Below are 27,151 nucleotides of genomic sequence, written 5' to 3' on the forward strand. Positions count from 1 at the left end.
ATACAGTAAATGTTAACAGCTATATGTAGACAGTGGGTATGTGAACGGTCATTTTACTATTCTTCACTTTTTCTGTATTTTCTAAAAGATCACAATAAAAAGTTGGAAAAAATTATTTAAGAAATTAAGAAACACACAAGCAGGGTGCCTGGCTGGCTTAGTGGTAGAGCATGAGATTCTTGATCTTGGGGTCCTGAGTTTTAGCCCCATGTAGGATATAGGGTTTACTTAAAAAAAATTAAGGAAAATTAGAAGGGAAAGTTTAAGACAAAAAACACACAAGGTGGCTTTAAAAAAAATCATCACTACTACTTACAAGAGAGACAACTATCATCAAGAACATTATACAGAGAAGGCACTACATACATAAAAGATGGGTACTCTTATTCACTAATATATCAAAAATAAATTTGATAAATTATAAAACTCCCAGCAAAACAGAAACAGGTAATTAGAATTGCATGGAAATACAGATAGAATGCTGCAGGTAATTAAACTATAAAAATGAAATATATAGCTCATATTCCCCTAAACAAATCTCACTCAACCTTTTATAGAGAAGCCAGCAAGTGAAAATATGTTAGAAAATCAAATGGGACGCTTCCCACCATCTTGGAGCCTCTGGAGGCCTGCTGGGAACAGGACTCCTAAAATGACAAATTATGTCCGGAAGGTTGTGGGCCAAGGCCATTTTTGGTGGCTACAAGTGGGGTCTCCAGAACCAGAGGGAGCATATAGCTGTTCTTAAAATTGAAGGTGTTTCTGCTCGAGATGAAACTGAATTCTATCTAGGCAACAGATGTGCTTATGTGTACAAAGCAAAGAACGACACAAAGACTCAAAGACTCCAGGTGGCAAACCAAACAAAACCAGAGTAATCTGGGGAAAAGTAACTTGTGCTCATGGAAACAGTGGCATGGTTTGTGCCAAATTCCAAAGCAACCCTCCTACTAAAGTCACTGGCCACAGATTCCATGTGATACTATATCCCTCAAGGATTTAAACTTAATGAAAAGTAAATAAATAAAGATGTAAGTAAATAAATAAAGATGTAAAGATATTTGTTCTCTTGTAAAAAAAAAAAAGGAGAGAGAGAAAAAGAAAAAAAAATCAGATGGAAGATCTGGGAAAGGCTCTTCTTTTTTTCAGAAATGTCAATTTTAAGGAACAAGAACATAAACAAAAATGCTAACAAATTCATTTTTACAGAGCCAAGTGAAGTTTTAGATTCTTGTTTAAATTTTCCTTTCTTAAATTATTGAAGCCAACTGACCAAAATATACACAATTAAGGAAAAAGTTAATAAATGCTAGAGAAACAGTTTCTGGAAGAAACATTCTAGCTATACAGAAGGAGAAAAGCAAGTGTACATTCAGTATCTATGATTGTCTAAAGGAAAAAAAAAATTACCTTACTATCATAGAGAAAATTTCTTTTAATTGCCATGGCAAACCAAAAATCTTAAGAATCAAATTACCCTTGTTAGAGGTCATTAGGACTGCTGAAGAGACTTTTTTTTTCCCTTAGGCAGCAGCAATATTGTGGTGTAAAATGATCTATCAAGAAGCAAAATAGCTAACACAATGCAATAATAAATAATTCAGTAAAAAGCTTGAGATCATAAGCAGGGCAGAGTTACCTCCAAAGTCCTCAATACATTCCTCATATAAATTACTACTAAAAGTAGACAATTCATACTAGTAATCCTACATTTAACCACACAACTCTAAAATGCACCCGTGATCTCCACATATGCACTATCAATGGGATCAGCAAATGCTTTTTGCAAGTAACAGATGTTCCTGCTCTTACCTGAGGTTTCACTTTAGGAAGATGAATACAAATGGAGTCAATATATTGTTATGTTTTAATATAACCACACCCTACAACTCTATGTATCTGAAGACTGTTTATTTTTCTAATTTTCTCTTATTTTCCATTTTTATGTTTCTGTTGAGATTACAGAGTGATTAATTTATTAAAAGTGAACATACATTACAACAAATTTTTCAAACTACGAATATGCTACTTGAAAAAAAAAACATTTGTAGGGGCGCCTGGGTGGCTCAGTGGGTTTAAGCCGCTGCCTTCGGCTCAGGTCATGATCTCAGGGTCCTGGGATCAAGTCCCGCATCGGGCTCTCTGCTCAGCAGGGAGCCTGCTTCCCTTCCTCTCTCTCTGCCTGCCTCTGCTTACTTGTGATCTCTGTCAAATGAATAAATAAAATCTTTAAAAACAAAACAAAACAAAACAAAACATTTGTAAAATTACCCACCGTAATGCCAGCCATTATTTTTGACAAAGCTAACACTTGGCCACTTACCATGAGTGCTTTATATTTTCTCAAAAAATTCACAAAATTGTTCAAGAAACAGCCAGCTATTTTTAGATGAAGAAACTGATGCAAAGAAAAACTAAGTAACAGTCCTAATGTCTTGATGAATTTGGATGTATACTTAAGCAGTCTGACTCTAGATAATATGTGCTTTAACCACCAGATACTCTACTGCCACTTTCATCCAATCAAGTCCTTCCAATACCTCAAAATCAGCCATTTCTAAAAAAAGCTTAGAACATGTAGAGAATTTGTGGATAATATGGAACAGATCACTGTACTATTTCCTAAAAAATGAACACCAGATTCCTTATTTTAATACATATGAGAATCTAGTAATACAACAAAAGTTACCAAAAGAATTCTCAGGGTATTCATAATATATACTATAAATTTCCATGAATGCAATGTAATCTTAAGTATTAATCAAAACATGGCACAACAGTCATTTCCAGACCTAAGTAAGCTGTCCCGTGGAGAAACATAAACAGGTACCTGTTATGGATACTAGTCCTGTATTTTAAAAAGGTACACAAGAATATTACGTTACAGGGATGCCTGGGTGGCTCAGTTGGTTAAGCATCTGCCTTTAGTTCAGGTCATGATCCCAGGATCCCCACATTGGGAGCCTGCTTCTCCCTCTGCCTCCTGCTCCCCCTGCTTGGGCTCTCTCTCTCTGACAAATAAATAAGGTAAAGTCTTTAAGAAAAAAAAAAAAAAAAAAGAATATTACTTTACAGTCAAATATTGTATATGCTTGCTAACACAAAGCCATTAGCTGAACTAAGCCTACAAACACCTTCAATGCATTTTAGCCCATAAATTTTTCTGAAGCACCGTTTGTTTCCTTTGTAATAACTGCTCATATTTTGTGTACGACAGATACTCCTAGTGACTCAATCATAATTTTCATCCCTGAAGTCTTCTATATAGAGAAAAACAGGCACTGTGTACTAGACCTAAGGTTCTAATGTACTGTCCTACTACATGACTCTCAAAGTGGGATACCCGTAGTAGTGTGCCCACAGAATACATATACTGGAGGATCAAAATTTACTTAACCATTTCCTCTCTGACATTAACTTAAAACATTATACTAAAATAAATACACATATAATATGCACTAGAAGACAAAATTAATGGTATTTCAAGATAAAACATGAACCTTCAGAAAAATCTGAAGCATGACAAGCCTTTGTAGACCTCTTTTAATAAAATCACCGCCCCCCCCCAACACCCACCACAACCCCACCAAAATTCACTCCTCTCTGCTGGTAAGAATACCAGTGTAGTGGAAATGTTTAAGAACAACCAAGTTGCTAGTAAGCTGAACTATATGAACTGCCATTTTTATACTTCAAAAAAATGGCTGAATATTAGCAAATTCACATGGTTCAATTTAAGTATCATGTTCAGTCTTCAAAGGCTTGGCATAGTGTAAGAAAGGCTAATGTCTCCATTCTGCATAGTGTTCTTACACCAGTGACTTTATTATCCTGGAGTAATACATCTGTATAAATATTGTTGACTGCTGAGATAAAAAGGAACCACCTCTTCAGAAGTTAATCTTATTATCATGAAGGGCTAATTTTCCATCTGAAGATGAGTTCACATCAAATTTGTGTAGGCAAAGAAGTGTAGCACCTGTAAGAATTTTATTTTTTCACCTTCAACAATTTTATTCATTTAAAATATTTTTTAGGGGGGAGAGGAGAGCGAGAGAGACTCTTAAGCAAGCTCCACGCCCTGTTTGGATCCCGATGGGGTCTTGTTCTTAAACCCTGAGATCATGACCTGAGTTGAAATCAAGAGTCCGACTCAACTGACTGAGCCACCCAGGAGACCCTAAAATATTTTATTTTTAAATAATTTCTACACCCGATGTAGGGCTTAAACTCACAAGCCCAAGATCGACCAACTGAGCCAGCCAGTCACCCTTCACCTTCAGCAACTTCAAAAATAACACAAAACAAAATAGCCTACAGATGCCAGTCCTGATAGTGTTAACATGATTTTCTCTATATACGGTTTAAAGATTTATTTTGGTAGAGATAAGAACATATTTAAAATATAGTTAAGATTTATGGGGAAAAGAGTCTTCCTAATCAATCTTTTGGTCACTTAGTTTCTTAAAATGACTCATTATATCACTGTGAAGAGGGAAAAGAGAAAAAATCGCAATAATCAAAAAGAACAACAAACAAACACAAAATAAGATGAATCTGTTGCTTTGTTTTTCTTTCCAGAGCATGAAAAGACCAATTTACAATATGAACAAACCATTATGCAGTAAGTGGAACTAATTCCAGAATGCATCAAGTGTGTGAAGTTTTGAAATATATCACATGTAAATTCAAATTACTTCCTTCAACTCTCACTTCTCTAAAAGTTATCACAATAGCTTCAATTCAGCTTTAGTTTTTAGTTTCCTCAGTTTTGTTCAAAAAGCATAAAGTAAACAACAACGACAAAAAACCCTCTCAGAAATCTCCCCCACTTCAGGAAACATACATAAATCTTAAAATCCAAACCTTTCCCAAAAAACAAAACAGTAATTAGAATTAATCTAGAAAGAACCTGGAGCATTTCTTTCCTGACCTAATTTAAGACTCTCTTTGACCTGTGATTCAGGCTTTGCAAGATTATAGGTTACAAAATACCAACTCATAAGTTACAGAGAGCTTTAGGTCATGCTTAAAATGTTGCCTAAGGGAGCCTGCCCCTGGTAAAGAAAAAATGAGGTCTTTTTTTTTTTTAATTGTACTTTAAGTATCTGAAGGCACAGTCCTAAAGTTGGTCTGCTGACATATTTGTAATTTTATAATTATAAATTATAATTAAATTTTATAATTTATAATTTCAGAGTTCTTTAATACAGTTTTATCTTCATAATTTTTAAATCTTGTATCTATTCCATCTTCAAATCGGAAATATCTTGCTTTTTTCTTTCTAAATAGACTCACTATCTTAAAATTCAGCTAGGGGTGCCAAAGTGATGCAGTCAGGTAAGCATCTGACTCTTGGTTTTTTTTGTTTTTTTGTTTTTTTTTTTTAATATTTTATTTATTTATTTGACAGACAGAGATCACAAGTAGGCAGAGAAGCAGGCAGAGAGAGAGGAAGCAGGCTCCCCGCTGAGCAGAGAGCCCAATGCGGGGCTCGATCCCAGGACCTGGGATCATGACCTGAGCTGAAGACAGAGGCTTTAAACCACTGAGCCACCCAGGTGCCCCTGACTCTTGGTTTTGGCACAGGTTGTCATCTCAGGGTCTTGAGACTGAGCCTTGGTCGGGCTCTGCGTTCAGCAGAGTCTGCTTTAGACTCTTCTCTGCCCCTCCCCCTGTGCGCACACTTGCTAAAATAAATAAATAAATCTTACAAAAATAGTAAAATTCAGCTAAAAGACCACTTCCTTCAGGAAAGCTTCCATGATTAATTCTCCTATTCTTACACTGTTTTCTCTTGGTATAGCACTTCTTCCATTATATTTATTGTCTTTAAAATGTTTGGCTTCTCCGGCTATCACTTAAAATTGTGAGATTCTTCGGACATTTTTCCAAATCATGACTTAAAAATCTTAACATTAATTATTAGAGTAGTAGCATGGATAATGTTTTTCTCTATCTCCAAATTTTTAGTGATTTTAAAGCTTTTAAAATGAAACCCTTAAAAACCAATAAACAAACTAAACTTCTGTTACATTTCTAACTTTTAAAATTCACAGTACCATTTGTCGGCATCATCTCGGTAATATCACAAATGAGGAGGACACATGTATAGGCTGCTGTTGTAGTTTCTGGCTATGCCTTTCACCTTCCTAGGAGACTCCCAAATCACAATGGCAATAGCAGCTATTACTCACTGAGCCAGGAAATTTTTAGGTGCTTAACTTATACCATCTCTAATCATCACAAGGAAGAAAGCAAAGAAGATACTACTGGTCCTCATTTTATGGATAAAGAAACTAGTAAGATATTCTCTTTCCTCACTGATAGGAAGCCTTTCCACAGGAGGGAGAAGGAAAAACAGAATTTTTAGATGAAAATGTAAGGAACAAAATATGCAGAATAAATGGCATGGGGAGGGAAGAGGTCATTACTCTACATTTGGGCTCCTTCTCTATTTACCCTACATTTTTCTGTAAGTCACAAAACTGGCTTCATCTTCTAACTCTTCCAAGGATAAGGAGTCCAAAGAATTAAAGAGGGAGTGTTCTGAAAATAGCAAGCAGAACACAAAGAAGATAGGTAAGTTCTTAAAATTAAAGGAAACTAAGTGTATCATGATAGCAGACCTGTAACAATGCAGACAAGTGGTTCATAATTCTAGCTGCTTTTAAAAAAAAATACCAAAGCCAAATCTAAAACAATCAAATCAGAATCTCTAAAGGTTGGGGTGCTGTAAATAAATGGATTTTTCATTTAACCACTACCATCAAATCCCCACTAACACTATTAATTTTTAGGCAAAAATACTCAGGCTAGATTATAATATGGATGGTTTTAATAGCTGATTAACATCTACTACTCTCCTAAATTTCTTCTATTAAACTGGGTAAGAAAGATTTATCTTGATATTTTTAGATAAGCTATAGCAACTGAAACTGCTTTAGAAAGCAGAATGACAATGACATTCAAACCCATGATATTATTAGGGATGAACCTAATCTTAGTCTAATTCTTTATTAACAACCTTAAAAATAAAAATAAGTTACTATTAGTTAATATTTTAAAATTTTGGGGCGCCTGGGTGGCTTAGTGGGTTAAGCCTCTGCCTTCGGCTCGGGTTGTGGTCTCAGGGTCCTGGGATCGATCCCCACATTGGGCTCTCTGCTCAGCAGGGATCCTGCTTCCCTTTCTCTCTCTGCCTGCCTCTCTGCCTACTTGTGATCTCTCTATCAAATAAATAAATAAAATATTTTTAAAAATAAAAAAAATATATTTTAAAATGTTTAGTGTACAATGATTGAAGCCCAAAAGGAATTTAATTGAATGGCTCAAAATCACATGTACATAAAATCTAAATACGGTAAGTACAAAAACTTTAAAAGCTAACACCAAGAATTTAGAAAACCTAATAGTTTCATAGTGACAGCACAAAGAGGTACTCTTTTGGAAAATATATCAGAAATCATAAAAATACCCAAGTTATCTGACAAAAGCATCCTGCTTTTGAAAATTCATGCTAAAGAAGGGGTGACCGGGTGGCTCAGTTGGTTTAGCATCTGCCTTTGGCTCAGTTCATGACCTCGGGGTCCTAGAATCAAGCTACCCCCATCAGGCTCCCTGTTCAGCCCGGAGCTTGCTTCTCCCTTTCCTTCTGCCCACCACTCCCCCTGTTTTCATTTGCTCTCTCTCTGTCAAATAAATAAATAAAATCTTAAAAAAAAAGGAAAAGAAAAAGAAAATTCATGTTAAAGAAAGATAAAGGAAAATATCAGAAGCATTAGTGTTGATTATAGTCCTATAAAGGTGGTAACTGGAAAATTCGAAGTCCAACATTAGAGAAATGGTTAAATAAATTTTGAAAGAAAAAATAAATTTTGGCATATTCAAATATTAGATTCTCATTAAAAATTATAATTAAAGGGGCACCTGGCTGGCTCGGTCAGCAGATCATGTGACTCTTGATCTTGGGGTGATAAATTCGAGTTCCACATTGTTGGGGGGTAGAGTTTACTTTAAAAAATTTATAATTATGAAAACTACCAGTGCAGAAGCTTACATAGTAAAAGAGGGTCCTGTAGGTAAAAGCAGTGTTTCCTGAAGTGTTTTTATAGAACAGTAGTACCAAAGAATGAAGATGTGTTGTGGGGGGGCAGGGAGGAGGTCTAAAACCAAATACTTTTAGAAAATGCCAAATTGGCCCTTTCTTTCCTATACAGCGTCTCTATACATGCAATATGGTAATGGGCACTATATACTACCAGGAGGGCATGTATATATATAGTACTCAGTGTTTTAACTACAGACATCTTCCCAAACTCTACCTCTTTCTCTCTTCCTCCCTCCCTCTTTTTTTCCCTCTCTAGGTTCCTCACCCAGTGTGAACCCAACATGGGGCTTGAACTCATGACCCTGAGATCAAGACCTGAGCCCACACCAAGAGTCGGATGCTTAACTGACTAAGCCACCCAAGCATCCCACTATGTTTTTCTTCCCCGCCGACCAGCTGGGAATGTTGTGAAACTAGTGTTCTACAGAACACAATCTTCGCAATAACATCATTAAATACTATAAATCAATAAATTTAAATACTTCTTTTTATTCATACTATGATAGGATTTTTATTAGAAGACTATATAACAAATTAATATCATACCTACTTAAAAGTAGCCATTTCTGATTAGTATTTTGGATCAAATTATTTAACATTAAATATTCTAAATATAAACAGAATCTTCTCTTAGCTATTCCTAAAATATGAATAAAAGAAAAGATGCTTTTAATTAACCTAGTAATAGGTTAATAACACACATAAAAATGTGTGTTATTCCTACTTATAACTAAGTTTCACATCACACACCTTCCAAACTAAAAACAGCTTGTTGTGCCATAAATTAAACATTCTGGGGAGAATTCTGACTACAAATTCTCATAAAAATAAACTTAAGTCATGTTTATTGTCATTTCACACAAAGTCTAACTTGTAACATGCCCAGTCACTGCACTATCATATTTTAATATATAATGAAAAACCATCAAGTACAGCAAGATTCCAAGACTGTTTCCTGCAAACTTGGTAGGGATGGGGAGAATGCTGCTTATCACTGCATACACACCAACAGGAATGGCAGATGCACACAGCTCCAAGAACCAACAGAAAACACATCCTATGAGATACAGACGTTAGGGTGAAAATAGGAATTATGGGGAAATTTATGAACTGGCATAAGAAACACAAGCAGGGACGTGACTTACTTTGCTTTCCTCTTCTGTTTTTCTGAGGTACTGCAGATCACTGTTAGGGATGAGAAAAATGATGGAAACAGAATTAACTGAAGGAGGCTGCCAACGGGGGCCCCACTGAAGTCCTAATGGTTCTGCCAATTCTCATTCCAGATTACAAAAGAGAAAATCCCTGAAGGGTAAAAGAAAGTGTTGTGTGGAAGCAAGGGGAACTCAGCAGTACAAACCAACTCTAAGGCAGTGATCCGAGAAGGACCTAACATTTTTTGTGACAATTCACTTAAAAGTAGAAACTTTTAATCCTTCTAACACTGAAACTTGATTATTATTACCCTCATTTTACAGATAATGGTAATAAGAAACATGTCCAAGGTCAAGATGTTATTTAAAGCAAAGTAAGATAATGTCTCCATCTGTCTGGTTTTAATGTTCGTGTTCCTTCAACTACTTCATACAGTCTCTTCATAAGTGTCTCTAATCACTATTACTGACAGGTACTGCCATAGCCACTGAAGCATCTAATCATTATAATTTTATTATTCTTTTTTTTTTTTAAAGATTTTATTTATTTATTTGACAGAGAGAAATCACAAGTAGATGGAGAGGCAGGCAGAGAGAGGAAGGGAAGCAGGCTCCCTGCTGAGCAGAGAGCCTGATGCGGGGCTCGATCCCAGGACCCTGAGATCATGACCTGAGCCGAAGGCAGAGGTTTTAACCCACTGAGCCACCCAGGCGCCCCCTATAATTTTATTATTCTTTTTCATCACTTCATTCTCCTCTTATGTCGGTACTTTGAGGCTTTTTGTTAAAGTGTGAGGTCTTCTAGAGACATCAACTTTCAAAGGATTCTTTCCATCTAGACAGTAAATCAATAAGTATCAACAGTGTTAGTTCAGTCTTTGGATATTCTTGACAATTTTTATCACTCTTTGTTCCACAAATCAACTCTTCCATCTCCCTCTAGGAAGACAGATTTCATTCTGGGCATTGAGGAGTGCCAGAAGGCATATTTTAAGATAGAAAATTTATCCTTCCTTTATTTCTCATCTCACTCATCTGAAAATAACTATCTAAACAACCTCACTACTTGGTACACCAAGTTACAACTCCAGTAAGAAGAAAACAAAGAAAGTTCTTTGTTTTGCTTTGTTTTGTATGTGTGGGTTTTTTATTTTTTTTTTTTTTTTTTTTTTTTTTTTTTTTTTTTTTAAGATTTTATTTATTTATTTGACAGAGAGAGATCACAGTAGACAGAGAGGCAGGCAGAGAGAGAGAGAGGGAAGCAGGCTCCCTGCTGAGCAGAGAGCCCGATGCGGGACTCGATCCCAGGACCCTGAGATCATGACCTGAGCCGAAGGCAGCGGCTTAACCACTGAGCCACCCAGGCACCCTGTGTGGGTTTTTTAAATTAATTTATTTATTCGACAGATACAGATCACAAGTAGGCAGAGAGGCAGGCAGAGAGAGAGAGGAGGAAGCAGGCTCCCCGCTGAGCAGAGAGCCTAATGCGGGACTCAATCCCGGGACCCTGAGATCATGACCCGAGCCGAAGGCAGAGGCTCAACCCACGGAGCCACCCAGGCGCCCCTTTATTTTGTTTTTTTAAAGGATATACAGTAATTAATTATTTTAAAGATCATGAACTTTCCTAATCTAAGTCTCTTGAGAGATCTCTAACAGCCTATTCATTCTTAGTTTAGGCATGATTAATAATCCAGTTATCTGGATTCTAGCTAGGGTGGAAAAGAACACCATATTAAAAGTGAAAGAGCAAAGTCATTGAGATCAGGAAGAAGTTAAAGCAGGATGCTAATGGTGATGGAAGCAACCAAAATACTATTTAATAAAGCAGAGACATTTTAAGAAGTAGGGCAACATGAGACTACTAAATACTACTAAGCAAAGTGCACCAGATGCCATTATTCTTCCAGATCAGCAGAGGCCAGGAATCCTTGCCCAGTTTTCCAATAATCTAATCTTGTATTTGCTATTTGTGAAATACGTCACTTAAGGCTTCTTGGTTTAGTCCCTGCGTACCTTACAATATCCCCCCTTCTCCCCGTTCAAACTGTGACTCTTATATCAGGGTTAGCATTCACAGAATCAGCCTTAATCCACACTATGGTCTGACATCTTGATTCTTCCTCAAGGCTCTCACTTCTGACTCACAGCAAACATGTCCTATGGAATACCCAGCCTAGAACTTAGCTACATTTCTGACCTTTGTGGAGTCCTACTGAAGGGGTTTTATTGACAGACACTGCTTCTTACTATCTGCCAGATCCCCAGCTATACTCCTAACTTTGCAAGTAGAGCTCCCTGGAACAACTCCATTCTGGCTGCACCCAAGTAATACAGTGAACATACCATCTATTACCTCTAACCTCCCAAAACAGTCTGGGGCAACACTCTGGCAATCAAATTCACTGATATTTCAGAAGCAAAAGATAAAACATATTCACATAAGGTGGGATTAAATAATAACTATAATGGCTTTATATCAGTTTGCATTATATTTTGCTGCCAAATGAGTTAAGAAAAAAACTTTCCAGAGCCTTTCCACACTGGAATTAAGATGAAGGGACTCTGTATATATATGTCTTTCTTTCCATTTTTTCCTTTCCAGCTCTCCTCCCAAAATATTAAAGAAAAAATTTTTTTCTTGGGTGTTTCAATAGGTAATTTCAATTTTCTGATAATTTTACTTATGTAAAAAATGTACTAAATAAATGAGGTATATTTTGGGTATATACACAAAAACATGTATATATTCATCATACAGATATCATACAAACACAGAAGGATATAAACAGATGCTACATATTTACCCACAGAAAAGCATTATCCAGGCAATAAGTATAACTAAGTTACTGAAGAAGCAGACATACAAAACATTTTATTTAGTGCAATTAGAACCATACCAGGGTTTTAAGATTAGTGATACAGTATACAAGCTCCAAAAAAAGGCTTTTTTCTTTTCTTTTCTTTTTGAAATGCAGAGGTCATTAAACTAGTTATCCAGGATTTAGAACAAAAGAATTTTAGAATAGTAAGGGGCCTAAACAAATTCAGTTTAACCTTTATTCTGTTCATAAGATAATTAAGAAAGGCTAAAAAAAAACAAGTTATAAATGGCCTCAATCCCCTTTCTGAAGGAAACCTGGATGGAAGACAGATGCATTGCTTAAAAACAAAAGTACTTAGGGGCATCTGGGTGGCTCCGTGGGTTAAAGCCTCTGCCTTTGGCTCAGGTCATGATCCCAGGGTCCTAGGATCAAGCCCCGCATCTGGCTCTCTGCTCAGCAGGGAACTTGCTTCCTCCTCTCTCTCTGCCTGCCTCTCTGCCTACTTGTGATCCCTGTCTATCATAAATAAAATCTTAAAAAAAAAAAGTACTTAAATTCAGGTCTCCTGTCAGAAATCTTTTCTTACATTATAGCTCTCATTCAAAAATAACTGCATTCTAAGACAAATCAAACGTCCAATACTTTTTTAATTGTCACTATTCTTATGTTATAAACCCTGTCTGCTTACCCATTAAGGAAAAAAAAAATCGATGGTATTAAAATGTAAGACAACTCTCAGCTTCACTGTTGATCTAAAACGACTTTATTAAAGACACGATTTTTAAAACATGTGGAAATGAAACAAGATAAATTCTTCTCTCCCCATCCATCTAATGCTCAACTCTAAGGGGACTTCTGCTTTTCTTACACTTTAACCTCACTAGATTACTTTCTCCAAAAGTTAACAATACTTGTGGGTACACTCTCCCCCCCACCGCCCTTTCAGCATCTCCTCTAGGCTCCAAGTTCCTTCAGACTGCAAAGCCTACACACAAATGGTGCTGAATATTTGAATAAATAAACGCACATAAAAATAATGTATAATTACGATCCTTAAGGAAGGAGCTCAAATCATCTGGCTTCTATTATCTGACTTGACAGTTATAAAAATCATCTTAACTTGCCAGAGGTATACATTACGTGACCAGTAAGTACCATAAAGCACTTTATAAAGTTCCTAAACACTTGATAATCACTCGAAATGACGCTTCGCTGGCCGAGAGTACAGCAAGAAGAAATGTTTCCTCACACTAATCAAATACTACTCCGGCAAAGGCTTTTTTTCTCGGAGAAAACTGGAAATGAGTCCTCACGTATAAGGCAGTATCCACTCCTTTTTCCAGAGCGCTTCTGGAAACCCGCCTTGAGGGTGAGGTGCGGGCGCTCAGAGAGCCTCGCCCGAAGCCCGGGTTGGAGCCACGCTCCCGAGGGACCTGGGGCGCAATGGGCGCCACTTGGGCGGGTCTGGCCAGTCGGGTTCCGACCTTCCAACCTTTCTCCACAGGCCAGGACTGCCGGGTTCCCGCCGGCGGGCAGAGTTCACGCCTACCTGTTGTGCTCCGGTAAAACCAGACTTTCCCGGAGCCGGGGGACAGGAAGACTGACCGCACTGGCCATTCGGCCGTCCCCGAGCACCAGTCCAGTTCCTCCTCGGCGAGTTCTGACCCCTTCAGCACGACACCTAATCCCTCCACGCATTCCCGCACTCAGGTTCCCCGCTTCCTCCACCACTCTGCAGCCGCGACCACCCTGGGGACCCCCAAGCCGCCCAACTCACCGTGCAGGCCCGGGGGTGATGTCCCTCCCAGTGGACAGGCAGCTCGGGCACCGCCCCCCTCGCGCCCGCAGTGTCTCCACTCCCAGGATCCTAGACTGCTCACCTTCTGGGGTCCCCACCGGTTCAGTGCCCTTCCTAGTCCTGCCACGTTACCGGCTCCACAAAACAGCAGGGCAGCGCCGAGACTCGCCGGCGGCGGCGACTGCGAGGCAGTGCGGCGGGAGGGGCGCGCGAGAGGCGGAGCCGGAAAGCCCGGAGCGCGGCGGGAGCCAACGATTGGGAGCGCGCCCTGCGCCGCGCCGCCGATTCTAGGCCTCCTCAGCCGGCCGCCGAGCCATCGAGCACCCACTCTGGCAGGCGTGATTGCTCCACCGCCGAAAGAGCGATGGGGGAGAGTGCTGCCCAAGTTAATTGAGGCGGGGGCGGTGGCTATGCAGTAGGTAGATCTTGGCCACAACTATTTTTGTCTGTTGTCATCGCCAGCCAGAATCCTTAGGGGCATGCACGGGAGCATCTGAAGGCCAAGACGCACGGAGTCTGAAGAAATTTAGGCAGGGAGTGCTGTGGGTGTGGATGGTGTTACGTTAAACAGGGAAGGGACCCTAGAGAGCTTTGTGGAGCTACTTCTGGTCTTTGAGCTGAGACGCTGGGGCCTGACAAAGCGCCTTACTCAGGGTCACACACAGAGTCAGTGGTGGAATTGGGATTCACAGCCACTTGGCTCCAAGTCAAGTGCGTTTTTCCAGTATACTCAGCGTTCTGAATATAATTTTCAGTGTTTATTTTGAAACAGTCTCAAGGTTACAATAATGTTGCAACTATAGGACAACGAACATTTTTCCTGAACCATTTGCTATTCAAGTTGCCGACATGATGCCCTATTATTCCTAAATACTTAAGCGTGTCTTACTAATAATCACCCTCATCTATGTAATCACCATCTACCAAAATTAAAACATTTACATGATACATTACATTTAGCCAATTGTCCCAGTAATGTTTTTTATGGAAAAAAATTATTCAGTTTAGAATCAAGCATTGTGGGCACCTGGGTGGCTCAGTGGGTTAAGCCCCTGCCTTCGGCTCAGGTCATGATCCCAGGGTCCTGGGGTCAAGTCCCGCATGGGCTCTCTGCTCAGCAGGGAGCCTGCTTCCCCCTCTCTCTGCCTGTCTCTCTGCCTGCTTGTGATCTCTCTGTCAAATAAATAAATAAAATCTTAAAAAAAAATTAAAAAAAAAAAAAGAATCAAGCATTGTGTTTACTTGTCATGTATCTTTAGTTACTTTCAATCTGGAACACTTCCTCAGTCTTACCTTTACTTTCATATCCTTGACACTTTTGAAGATTCCCGGCCAATTATTTTGTAGAATGGCTTTCACTTTCCATCCGTCTGATGTATATTTATTATTAGAATCAGGCTAAGTGTCTATGACAGGACTGTCACAGAAGTAATGCTGTGTTCTAATTCTGAGGCCAGATGCTTGGTTTCTCAAACTGTTTCGAAAGCAAAAGCAGAGTTGTATTAGTTGCATTATTATCTTAGCTGCACATATGGTTTTGTTCCTTATGTTTTATGCTCCTCTTTTTTTTTTTTTAAGATTTCATTTATTTATTTAATTGACAGAGAGAGACAGTGAGAGAGGGAACACAAGCAGATGGAATGGAAGAGGGAGAAGCAGGCTTCCAGCCAGGAAGGGAGCCTGATGTGGGACTTGATCCCAGGGGATCATGACCTGAGCGGAAGGCAGATGCTTAATGACTGAGCCACCCAGGTGCCCCTGTTTTATGCACCTCTTAGCAATCATTAACTTTGGTTTTTCCTACTCCTACTCCCAGTTTACCCACTGATTTTAGAAACCTAATGGGGTCTTACTTATAACATTAGTCTTGAAATTATCTGACATACCTGATCCTACCAGGTCCCAAAGCATGCCTCATTATCCAGAAGAATGCACACCTCCAGGTTGTTTCAAGCTTCCCTCCCTTCAAGGTGTCAAGAAACCCCTCACCCTCCTCTCATGTATTCACCTCCTTCCTCAAACATATATAAGCTGTCTCTAGGCTTAACAGGTCACAGCAATCTTTAGAATAATTCCTTGCCTTCTCCTTGGGCTGCCCTTCTCACAGTAAAGCTCTCTTAGCTAGCTTCAAAACTCATGTCCAAGATGTTGGCTTACTGTGCATCAGGTACATGGAGAAGTTTGAGTTTGGGAACAGTGGCATTCTATCATATGCCAGGGTGGCTCAGTTGGTTAAGCATATGCCTTTGGTCCAGGTCATGATCCCAGGGTCCTGGTATTGAGTCCCCCATTAGGCTCCTTGCTCAGCAGCGTCCTTCTGCCTGCAGTTTCCCCAGCTTGTGTTCTTTCTCTGACATTTATTTATTAATATATAAAATATGTAAAAAAAAATTGCATCCTATCAAGTGGCACATTTTAATTAGTCTCATTATTGTTTGTTTTAATAAAGTAGTATCTACCAGGCTTCTGCACTATAAAGTTACTTATTTCCCCTTTGTAATTAATAAGTATTTTGTGGGGGGAGGGTCTTTGAAATTAGGTATTTTCTCATCAAAATTTTAATTTATTTGTTTATATATATGAATTCAGAGTTTCCTATTAAATGGGTCATAATCTATTTCTATCATTGTTTATTTTGACGTTAAAATTATCCCAAGTTTGGTCTGGGGGAGCCCCATTCATACAGGTTTCTGTGTCTTTGTGTGTTTTAAATTCTTTTGCAGTATCTTTTATAAAACACTTTTAAAATACAGAAAATTTGAAACAGTTTTATATGCCATATACCCACTATCCATAGTCTACACTAATATTTCACTATTCTGTGCCCTTCTGACACACCAACATCATTGTTTGAGCACTCCCTTATTTTCTGGCAGTGTAAGATGTTCTAAGATCTTCTTGCCCCAAACCTAGATGCAGCCATTTATCCAGGAGCCCTGGTTCTTTTAGTGGAGAATGGTATTTAGAAGCACTAGGAGTGCTCAGTGCTATTGGAGTATCCTGCTCCTCAGGCTCTCAGTAGATGCGGCTAGGGAATATTTATACATTCCTACAGTGCATCTATATAGATAACTATATATATATATATATATATATATCACATTTACAACTATATTTCTTTATCCAACAATATATATTGAAAAACCATATTTCACCGTATTATCTCCAATCTAGCATCACACAGTATATTCTAATTTTCGCCCGTATTTGTAACTCCTTTCACCTACAGAGAGAAACCGGGATCTTATTATCCTTGAGATATTTACTTGTTTGAATACCTCCTCTATATTTAAGAAATCACCCATCTCTCCCTTTGGAGGATGCTGCGTTTTCCCACTACGGTTCTGAAACTCCAAAATTAGCCGTGACAAACCACCCTTCCAACTTTCTTCTTTTCTTAGCCCTGCTCCCAAACCTTGTGCCAGTGCCCAGTCCATAAGCCCTCATCACTCTGCCCACGCTCCATCTCTCGTCAAGCATTCCCCTAGGCATCCTCTTTACTCCACTTGATATATATAGACACACACACAAACACAGACAGACACATACACAGACATACACATTGAGAAAGGTACTAAACTATTATAAATCTGAAGGAGAGAGAAATTACTATGAAGTTCTACTGGGAGGTTCATGAAGGGTTTAAAGAAAAAGATGACATTTAAAATGTAGACTTTGGGGGTGCCTGGGTGGCTCAGGTGGTTAGGTGTCTAACTCTTGACTTCAGCTCAAGCCATGATCTCAGGGTCCAGAGACTGAACCCCATGTTGGGCTCCAAGCTCCATGTGGAGTGTGCTTGGGATTCTGTCTCTCCCTCTCCCTCTGCCCTTCACCCTCCACTCTCTCCCTCTCGCTCTGTCTCTCAAAATAAATGAATAAATAAAATCTTTTTAAAAAGTTAAAAAAAAAAAGGGGCACCCGAGTGGCTCAGTGGGTTAAGGCCTCTGCTTTCGGCTCAGGTCATGATCCTGGGGTCCTGGGATTGAGGCCCACATCGGGCTGAGCAGAGAGCCCGCTTCCCCCTCTCTCTCTGCCTGCCTCTCTGCCTACTTGTGATCTCTGTCAAATAAAGAAATAAAAATCTTAAAAAAAAAAAAAAAGAAAGTTAAATAAAAAGGGCACCTACATGGGTCAGTCAGTTAAGTGTCTGACTTCAGCTCAGGTCATGATCTTGGGGGTCCTATAACTGAGCTCCACACTCAGCGGGGAGTTGGCTTCTCCCTCTCCCTCCACTCCTCCCCCTGTTCATGCTCTCCCTCTCTCAAATAAATAAATTAAATAAAAATAAATAAATAAATCCACAAATAAAATCTTTTAAGAAATAAAAAATAAAAATAAATAAAGTTTTAAAGATAAGTAAATAAATAAAATGGGCTTTGAAGGATGCATAAGAGTGAATGAGTAGGATGTACGTATTCTATTAGATACTAAAAAAAACTCTGGAGGGCGCCTGAATGGCTCAGTCCTTAAGTGTCCACTTTCTGTTCCTGTCATGATCCTGGGGTCCTGGGATCAAGTCCTGAATTAGGCTCCCTGCTCAATGAGGAGCCTGCTTCTCCCTCTCCCACTTCCCCTGCTTGCGTTCCCTCTCTGGCTGTCTCTCTCTGTTAAATGAATAAAATCTTTAAAAAGAACAAAAATAACAACACTAGAATTTTTAGAGCTGGAAGGGATATTATATACCATTGAGTCCAACTACTAGTTTTACAGAAGCTTCAAAAATGACTCCAAACTTTGAGCTTAAATGACTAAGAGAATTAAATGAGAAGGAGGAGTCAGTTTGGAGGGGTAAATAACACTTTTAATTGTAAACATGTCACATTTGAGTAGAGCATCCAGGGAGAAATGTGGGTCAGAACCAGAGATCTAGTTCAGAACTTTTCCATATGGAGCTGACAGCTGACACAATGAAAGAGGAAAAGAAAGAAAACAAAGATAGAACCCTGAAAAACAACCAGTTTAGTTTTAACCAAACAGAAATGTGTTCCACCTTTCAACTTGTATTTTACTTTGTTCAGTCCCGTATTGGGATTTTGAGTCATGATATTATAATTAGCATAATAATAATTATCTGCTAATTATAATTAGAAGAAAGAACACAGCTTTGGAATTAGGTCACTTGTGTTCAAATCCTAATTCCCCCACTTAGTAGGTATAACCTAGGGAACACCACTTCGTATCTTTGAAGCTCAGTTTCCTGACTTTAAAATGAGAATAACGACTCCCTCTCTGAGGTGTAGCACAAGATTTAAGATGTAATGGAAATGACTAGCAAGTTGCCCATTGTCAAATAATAGCTAGCATTGTCAGGCACTTGCCTTATTTTTCTGTCCCAACTTATTCCAGCTTGTTAACTCAGTTGGTGTTCTGTTTGGCACACAGAAGCCTCCCATCTGGTATTTGTTGAAGGAAGGAAGAACTGTATATATTTTCTATTTTTTTAATACTCATCAGTAGAATGCATTATACTACCTCTCCTTGGCTTTTTATAAAGGAACAACTTCCCTACCAATAAATGAAGCATTCTTAGAATTGTTGGTATTCAATGACGTATGTAAAAATTTCAAAGTAAACCAGTAGTTACCCATTTGACTGGCTATGTGATATCTTGCTTTAATTTATTGTTTAAACACATCTCATATAATGACTCTAGGTTCCAAGCAGCATACATTTGGGAAACTGACGATGATAGATTACTTTTAAGATTGCCTCTACTGCTGAGATTATAAAATTCAATGATGGTAGAACAGTATTATCTAAACAATGGGACTCCAGCTCTCCCATAGAACTATAGGGTCCTGTTCTTGATTGTAATCCTTAAGAGGTTAATAGGTGATCTTTTAAATAGGAATTCTTAAATAAATTTCACAAAGACTATATGTTAATATAGCCATCTTCTAGAGAGTCATCATGGATAAGAATAGGCTGCATTTTATGTGGTATCTCCCAAGCTTATTTGGCAATGGAATATAATCTCTTTTTTAAAAGAATGCAGACTCATATCTTTGAGAATTAGTCTTCCCTTCAGAGCAGACTTTGGGAAATACAGCTCTAGAAGTTTGTTATTAGTGATCCACTCAGTCTTAACAGGTTGCTCAGTGTTGATGAAACCATCAAGGAAACTGGAGCATACATGTAGCAAGCTCATGTCACAAAACACATGGGTTGGGCACAGCTTCCACCCTGTCGATTTCAATATGATCTAAAGCCTGATATCACATTGATACCCCAGTCCAACAAAAGATCTGCTCACCCTTTGTGATACAGCTTTCTACGTTTTGGTCTACCAAGCATTATTTGTCAATGTACTGCTGACTATGCTGTAATCTGTGACAGTTTAAAAAAAAAAAAGATTTATTTATTTTTAGAGAGAGAGAGAGCGAGAGAGAGCACATGAGGTGGGGGAGAGGAAGGGGCAGAGGGAGAAACAGAGAGAATCCCAAGCAAACTCCCCACTGAGCCTGAAGCCCAATGCAGGGCTTGATCCCAGGGCCCTGAGATCATGACTTGAGCTGAAATCAAGAGTTGGCCATCTAACCAACTGAGCTATCTAGGCGTCCTTCTGTGATAGCTTTTAGCACTAGATTTCTTTTTTTGTTTAATATTTATTTATTTATTTTTGTTTATTTGTGTGTGTGAGAGAGAGAGAGCGAGAGGGAGAGCACAAGCAGTGGGGGAGAGAGAGAAGCAGGCTCCTGCTGAACAGGGTCTATCCCAGGACCTTGGGATCATGACCTGAGCTGAAGGCAGAACCTTAACACACTGAGCCATCCAGGTGCCCAAAGATTTATTTATTTTAAAGAGAGAGAGAGAATGAAAGAGAGAATGTATGTGCGCTGGGGGGAGGGGCAGAAGGAAAGGGAGAATGAGAGTTCTTGAGCAGACTCCACACTAAGCTCAGAGCTGACATTGAGTTTGATCTCACCACTCTGAGATCATCATCTGAGCTGAAATCAAGAGTCGGCAGCCCAACCAGCTTAGCCACCCAGGCACCCCTAGCACTAAATTTCTAATAAGAACTTTTGAGCCATGGGTAGGATTTTCTATAGTTGATAAACTACTACTATAAATATTCAGCCAAGAAGTGATACTTACAACATAGCATAGGTCTTGATCTATGATGGCAAGTAAGTAATAGTAGACCATCTAACCTTGAAAGAAGCACTTAAACTCAGGGCTAGTGTTTCTAAGCAGAAATATTGAGCAAATGTAGATTTGCATCTATGCATTTAATACTTTATGCAAGAAACAATTGCAATTATGTTCATACTTGACTAAGACACCTAAAGTCCCTTCCAATTCATTTTTCTCCAATCAGATTAAGAAATACTGTGTTCTACATGTGCACAAACTTTACAGTTTTGTTCCAGAGTTGCTGCCATATATTTTATAAGTCAGCTTTTTAATCTCTTTGGGCTTCAGTTCCCTCCTCTGGAAAATGAGCATGCATATTAGGTTTCTAAGATCTCTTCCAATTTTAAAAATTCAAATATTCTACTGTTATTCTTATAAAAACACCTTCAAAGTAAATAGAGTAGCTATTATTTGGAAGAAATAGAAACCAAAGTTCAGAACAGCTAGGTAATTTGTCCATGTTTGGAACAAGATTCCAGAAGTAAGATTTAAGACTAGGCCTTCTGAATCCTCGTCTGATATCTTTTTCATATTATCATAGTACTATATATATTCAGAACTATATAAAATATGCTAAACAGAACAGTACTTTTAAAAGTTTTTCTTTTATATATATGTACTAATGTTTATTTTAAAGTATTATTCACATTGCTTGAAAATACAGCTTTTTAAAATGCAAGGAAACAAAAACATAATCCTACCACCTCCATATAACAATCATTTTCACTCATTTGATTTTCTTTCAACTGTTACTTACATGTCTAAGTAAAGTGATATGCATACGGCTTATCAAATTCATATTCATAGTCATTTCATTACATATAGACATCTAAACATCAGTTCCTGGTTATAGTACTGCTAGCTAAATGTTACCTGGACCTGAAGAGAGAGGAAAAAACTGCTCTCTCCTACTTACAGGTAGGTGTAATTGGCAAGGAGTGAAGAGGACCTAAAATGACTCTAGTTTACAATGATAACCCTTTTCAATTAATTTCTGGCTTTAAAATCTCATGATTAGACTCATTCTTATGGTTTTCATAAGATAAAGCAAGAGACTTCAGGAGGCTGATGTTAAGATGCTCTTACTTGGGTGGGAGAGAAAATCCTGGAGATCTCCTGGCTTATTCCTTTAATATAGTTTCACCTTGGAAGACAGGGAGGATGTGACCCTGAAAGATTGAGCAGCGGGACAGGAAGGTTTCCATGGTAAGGTGGAGGACTAGGCAGCAACAAAGCTTCAATAGCCAGGGAAAGAAGATTCTGGATAGTGGGATCCATAGCAGATTCCAGGAAGAGGAGAGGAGGTGTCTGTGAGGAATCAATAAAAATGGGGCTGAGAGGATTTAGATGAGAGTCCTTGGTCAGCTTGTCAATTTTTTCCTGCCAGAAAGTACCTGATGGGAACCACAGGAAGCACCATCATAAGCCAAATTAATCATGGAGTTAATCTGTCAAGGTGAAGGAATAAAATTTAAAGTCATTAGCAGCTTTGTTCTAAACATGAGCCAAAACCCGAGGAACAGGATAGGTCAAGCAAGAACTAGGACTAAAGAGGAGGGCTGTGTTACTAAATATTTTTAAAATTAACATACAATGTATTATTTGTTTCAAAGGTACAGGGCTGTGATTCATTAGTTTTACCCAATTCACAGCACTCACCATAACATATACCCTACCTAATGTATTACACAAGCTGTCAACTGTAGCTGCAAGCTCTTTAGAAAGTAAGTTATTTACCTGTAGACAGGTAACTTAAGAGAATAATTTAGTGCTTTCATTTAAGGATATTTTGTTCTTTATAAATAGCATATAAGGCATCCCACCAAAGCCTTATTCATCTGACATTTGAATGTAAAAACTGAAGATGGATAATTATCTACTAAAAAATGAAATATATTGAAACAATAATCATACAAGATAACATGGTAATATTAAGACCCATAAAATTTGTTGTAAAATTCATAAGCTAAGATTATTTGTCTAATTCAAGAAATTGAACTTCCCCAGTTAAAGGACAAAACTCTACCTGGTTGATTAATAGAATTCCTACTGAATTATCACATGTGAGGAGAAACTATATACAATATTATATGACATACTTATGAAAGTGTAATGTGTATATATAAGCCTATTACTAGCTTCTTTGGGACATGTTATTCTTGGAATAAATTCTAATAAAAATTAGTTTATATGTCAAACTTCTTGCTTAGCTACAAACTTGTAAGAGAGAATATTATAGATGCAAATATTTATCTGGCTAGTATGAACAATAACTCAAATTAAATTAACCGTATGGGGCATCTGGGTGGCTCAGTCGTTAAGCGCCTGACTTGGACTCAGTCATGATCCTGTGGTCCTGGGATCAAGCCCCATATCCGGATCTCCGCTCGGCAAGAAGCCTGCTTCTCCCTCTCTCTCTGCTGTTTCCCTGCTTGTGTTCCCTCTCTCGCTGTGTCTCTCTCTCTGTCAAATAAATAAATAAAATCTTTTTTTAAAAAAGCTGTATAATATGATTATGGTAATCAGTGGAGCTAGAGTCATAGATCAGGAAGAAAAAGAAAAATGTTAATAATACGGAATAGAATTATATACTCTTGAACTCAATTTGCCAACCTACAGGCATTCACAGACCAGAACACAAATCCATTTATAGACCATACTTGCTCATCTTATTGACTTACACATTTTCTCCTTTTGTCTGCTTCCTCTCCCTTACACTCCTTGAGATCAAAACTTAAAAAAAAAAAAACAACAGTTTCTTATATATTTAAAATAAAATATTAAGCGACAAAAAAGCAATAGCAAAATATAAATCCTTTTATACCTGGACTGTGTTAAAATATGTGTGTGGTTATGAACGAAGATTATAAGGGAATAAATAAAAATAAAATTATTATATTTGAACAATGAGATTATAGGTCTTTTTATCTTTTTTGATATTTGTAATTGTTTATCTTGCTTTTACATAAAAGAAAGAAAGAGAAAAAAGAAAAGCATTTTAAAAAGTTTTTTCTTTGCAATTTCCTGGTGCTATTTCCCCCCTTTTGAATAAGTACCTGACACATAGTAAGTGCTCAACATAAATTTGTTGAGTAGGTATACAAAATGGCAACTACAACTTTTGGCAGATTTTCTTTAGGGAGAAGCCAAATGATAGCCCTGGCTATGTTGAGCTAAGGATAAAATAAGTCAGCATTCACTTACCCACCTGCATAGGTGCTTCTAATGACCTATCCTTGAGATTGTAGATTTGTAGATTGTCCATATAAATTGTTGTCTATCTGGACATTTTTGAGAATGAGAAGACTTGCTATTTATAAATATGCTGGGTTCTTAGATACGGCACCTAAAGCGTAAGCAACCAAAGAAAAAGATATGTTAGACTTCATCAAAATTAAAAACCTTTGTGACTCAAAGGACATTATCAAGTAAATAAAAAGATAACCCATAAATAGAAAAAAATTTGCAAAGCATTTACTCACAAGGGTCTAGTATCCAGAATATATAAAGAAAATTTATAAGCAACAATAAAAAAGACCACTCAACTAAAAATTGGAAAAATAATTTAAAGGACATCTCTTCAAAGATGATATACAAAAGGGGAATCAGCACATGCAAATATGCTCAATGCTGGTTATAGGGAAATGCAAATAAAAACCAAAATGACGTACTGCTTCACAGTCACTAGGATGGCTATAAGGAAAAAACTTGAAAACAACAAGTGTTGGTGAGAAGGTAGGGAAACTGGAACCCTCATATACTGCTAGTGGGAATATAAAATGGTGCACCTACTTTGGAAAACAGTTTGGTAGTTTCCCAAAAAGTTAGTTTCTGTACAACCCAGCAATTCTACTCCTAAACATACAATCAAGACAAATGAAAATGTATGTCCATACGAAAGCTTGTACTTCAGTGTTTATAGCAGGATTATTAGTAATAGCTGAAAAGTGGAAACAAGCCAAATGTCTATCCATTACATAACAGGATAAACAAAAAATGTAGTATATCCATATAACACTATTTAGTCATAAAAAGAATAAAGTTCTGATATGTGCTACAACATGCTTGAGCCTTGAAAACATTATGCTTAGTGAAAGACACCAGACATCATAGGTGAAATATTATATGAATCCATTTATATAAAATGTCCAGAATAGGAAAATCCAGAGACCAAGGGTTTGTGGTAGAGAGAAAGTGGGGAATGAATGTAATGGTATAAAACTTCATTTTAAAAGGAAAATATTCAGGGCGCCTGAGTGGTTCAATCGGTTAAGTGACTTCTGATTTTAGTTCAGGTCATGATCTCAGGGTTATGAGAGTGAGCCCTACACTGGGCTGTGTGCTGGGCATGGAGTCTGCAATAGAGCGGGCAAGCTGGGATAATGGGGTGGACTGGAATTGAATTATGCTCATCATAGATCAGGCATTCAATAATAAATACTTGGAAAAAGTTGGGGTTGGAGAAGATACCTAGATGTTTTTCCCTAGAACAAACCTTTTAAACCTGAAAACAAACTTTAAAGAGACGTTATGCTAATATTAGATATCACACCTAGATCATCTCCATTTTGCTTCATCTCTCCTAAACAATATTCAGGCATAATTAATGCTTTCTTTTTGTTGTTGTTTTTGTTTTTTAAGATTTTATTTATTTATTTGACAGAGAGAGATCACAAGTAGACAGAGAGGCAGACAGAGAGAGAGAGAGAGGGAAGCAGGCTCCCCGCTGAGCAGAGAGCCCGATGCGGGCCTCGATCCCAGGACCCTGAGATCATGACCTGAGCCGAAGGCAGCGGCTTAACCCACTGAGCCACCCAGGCGCCCAATGCTTTTGTTTTAACATCCCTTCTCTCTCAATTTCTTTTGCTTCATTTATGACAAACAGTATTCAGACAAAAATTAGCATTATAATTGCATTCACATTTCTTCTCTCACCTCCCTACAAATCTTGTGTCCTTCTTTTTTTTTTTTTTTTTTTTTTTTTTAAGATTTTATTTCTCTATTTGACAGAGATCACAAGTAGGCAGAGAGGCAGGCAGAGAGAGAGGAGGGGAAGCAGGCTCCCTGCTGAGCAGATAGCCGGATGCAGGGCTCGAACCCAGAACCCTAGGTTCATGACCTGAGCCGAAAGCAGAGGCTTTAACCCACTGAGCCACCCAGGTGCCCCAACTCTTGTGTCCTTCTTAATGCCTTGTCCCTTCATCACGTAAGTCTGTCTCGTCACTTTTTCTTTTATCTGCTCTCTTTTTCTATGCAACGTAGTTTGCTTATTCTCCTAATAATCCCACTTTATCTTCTAAAATACCATCCTATTGCTAATAAACTTTCTTATATTGTGAACCTGTCCTTAACAATCTTTTGACCTCTTTGCTATAGTGGAAATCCAACTTCCTCCAGGACACACACTTCCCTTCAAGTGAAGGTGATTCCTATTTCAAGGCCAGGAAATGGAGCTGACATTTCTCAGGCTCTCCCAGGGGTTTCAGACTAGCTTTCTTGTGATCCTCCTCTGAAATTCACATCCTCCTGGAACACTACTCTCTCTCCAACCCCAATTCTGCCTTTTGCTGACCTTCATGTTATACTCTCACAGTGGTTAAGTATTTGGGCACAAGATTAGGGGTATTTCTATTCTTCTGAGTCTTATTCTGGGTTACCTTCATTGTCCAGATGGCATAGTCATCCAACCCATTACCTTTAATTTTTTTTTTTAAAGATTGTATTTTATTTATGTATTTTAGAGGTAGAGAGGGTGAGAGAAAGAGTTGTGGGGGGTGGGGAGTGGAGCAGAGAGAGGAACAAGCAGACTCCACGCCGAGTGCAGAGCCCCATGTGGGCTCAATTCCATGACCCTGAAATTGTGACCTAGCTGAAATCCAGAGTCAACCACTTAACTGACTGAGCGAGCCAGATGCACCCTAACCCCCGACATACCACCTTGTAAATTACTTGACATATACACTGCAGCTACACAGTCCCATGGCCTCATCCCAGATCATGTTATGACTCATGATGGCTCTACCTCACAGATTTCATACTGTGCCTGGTCTCCAAGCCTTCCATAGCTCCCTCTCTTTGAACTTCCTCTGCTAACTTCTTCCCTTTCTAGTCTTTTTGACCTCTCCTGTCA

The 27,151-nt window shown here is 38.3% G+C and overlaps 1 protein-coding gene and 1 pseudogene across 9 annotated transcripts in view; one reads left to right on the top strand and one right to left on the bottom strand.

Moving 5' to 3' along the window:
• The window catches only part of HEATR5A (HEAT repeat containing 5A), a 114,729-nt gene extending 100,595 nt beyond the window's left edge, over positions 1-14,134 (bottom strand). For 3 of the 9 annotated variants that reach the window (XM_059181841.1, XM_059181844.1, XM_059181840.1), the window contains exons 1-2: positions 13,970-14,131; positions 9,256-9,295 (exon numbers count right to left, since the gene is read on the bottom strand). The gene's annotated coding sequence lies outside the window, so the exon portion shown is untranslated. Of the gene's footprint in view, positions 1-9,253; positions 9,296-13,969 lie in introns of all 9 variants that reach the window. The other 6 variants (XR_009355603.1, XM_059181845.1, XM_059181838.1 and 3 more) reach the window with 6 other exon arrangements.
• LOC131836441 (large ribosomal subunit protein eL33-like) lies at positions 586-1,003 on the top strand (annotated as a pseudogene).
• Positions 14,135-27,151: the final 13,017 nt, after the last annotated feature.

Source organism: Mustela lutreola, chromosome 7 (genome assembly GCF_030435805.1).
Source record: "Mustela lutreola isolate mMusLut2 chromosome 7, mMusLut2.pri, whole genome shotgun sequence".
Taxonomy (NCBI): Eukaryota; Metazoa; Chordata; class Mammalia; order Carnivora; family Mustelidae; genus Mustela; species Mustela lutreola.